Consider the following 1,841-nt stretch of genomic DNA (forward strand, 5'->3'; position numbering starts at 1 on the left):
GCTTACTCTCTGAGGTAGTTAGAAGTCGGGGTGAGCTTACTCTCTGAGGTAGTTAGAAGTTGGGGTGAGCTTACTCTCTGAGGTAGTTAGAAGTCCAGGTGGGGGCAGGGGGTTGAGAAGCTTCTCTGCAGAGGAAGATGAGCCCTGAGTAAAAGAAGGTCCTGTGCTGCTCAATAAACACCTTCCCAGAGCCCACAGGCCGGAAGAGTCAAGAATCCATAATGTGTTAATTAATTTCTAGAATCCAGATTACTCCAGTTGCTGGAATTGTTACCAGCTGACCAAAATGAAGTTTAGAAAATGGCATGGCCCTGGTGCTGCTGAGCTCCCACTTCCCATGTTTACAGTCCAGGATCCCAGTCAGGGAGTAGTGCTCTCCACAGTGGGTGGAGCTTGCCATTTCAGTAAACACAATCAGGATTTTGCCTACTGGCAATCCCTAGTGGCTCACCCTCCCAAGTGAGTCCAGAGTCTGTCAAGTTGTCTAAAGTTAGCACTATCATATACTTTAGATTTATAATTTCTTTTATAGAATCATATGCACCCTCCATCCCCCTACTCACACCTCCTCCTAAGTTTGCCCCACCATATCTCCCTCCCAATTTCATGGCCTCTCTGTAACCTACTCATTCCAAATAGTGGTGTGTGTGTGTGTGTGTGTGTGTGTGTGTGTGTGTGTGTGTGTGGCCATGCCCTTCGTGGGACATATCCCTGAAGAAAGGAACTCTTCCTCCTTACATCCATCGACTGTGTCAGCCCCTCCTCCATCTGTGCTGGAAATTTGACTAGCTTCATTTTGTGCAAGTCTTACAACCCCCATCGTGTCTAGAAGAGACTGTTTCATAGAAGTTCAAGCTCGGGCTCTTTCAGTCTTCCCACCCCGTCTTCCATGTTGTTCCCTGAGCCTTGGTAGGAGTGTTATTTAGATGTCCCCTTTTAGGGCTGAGCAGTCCACAGTAACTTACTTGCTGTCCTTTGGGTATTTCTGAGTCTCTGTTAACCGCCATCCATTGCAAAAAGATGGTCCTCTGATGAGGGAGGAGAGCTGCGCAGATGTGTGTGTGAAGCTGAGGGCCTAGAGGCAGTCTGTTAGTCTGTCTTACAGTGACCTGCTTAGGACTTTGCTTTCTTGTGGCTTGTTTGCTTTTGTTAACTTCTGAAATCAAAGGCACCTCATTTCCCTGTCACAAGGCTGCTGTGGACCAGGAGACCGGAACCTAACTGGCTTATAAAGTTGAATTCATCTTGATTGAGTTTTTGAATTTTAATAGGCATAGCCTGCATGTACTATATTGAGAGAATACATTTGTAAATGCGTTTACAATTGACTTTACAAATGTGCATTTGTAAAATCAAGCAAATTTAACTCTTAAAAAGAAGTGTTGATGGAATAGCCCTACACAGAATGCTTTGTGAGAGAAGATGAGGAATTAAATTAGTTTAATTAGTTAGTTAAATTAGATGTTTGTATTTTAAGCATTTTGACGAAAACCCACACATAACTCTAATAGGACTCAAGTGGCCAAAATTGACTTGGCATGTTACTGTTTAAATTATTTAAAATATATAGCTTCATTAATAAAATACTTAACATAAAATGATCCCTCAGTTTTATATATATATGTATATTGATATATATATCACATATATACACACATATATAGAAATGTCACATGTTATTTGCATATTGGTTTCATAGTCCTTTTTAAATTTATTCAAAACTTTGTTACAAAGGTTGTTGTAGATTAACCCAAAGACTCAATGTGTGTGTTTGTGTGTGTGTGTGTGTGTGTGTGTGTGTGTGTGTGTGTGTGTGAGAGAGAGAGAGAGAGAGAGAGAGA

At 41.7% G+C, this 1,841-nt stretch overlaps 1 protein-coding gene across 1 annotated transcript in view; it reads left to right on the forward strand.

Moving 5' to 3' along the window:
* Nucleotides 1–1,841, forward strand: part of Prrc1 (proline rich coiled-coil 1) — a 41,754-nt gene that overhangs the window by 6,602 nt on the left and 33,311 nt on the right. The gene's annotated exons all lie outside the window — the stretch shown is intronic.

Source organism: Mus pahari, chromosome 15 (assembly GCF_900095145.1).
Source record: "Mus pahari chromosome 15, PAHARI_EIJ_v1.1, whole genome shotgun sequence".
NCBI lineage: Eukaryota > Metazoa > Chordata > Mammalia > Rodentia > Muridae > Mus > Mus pahari.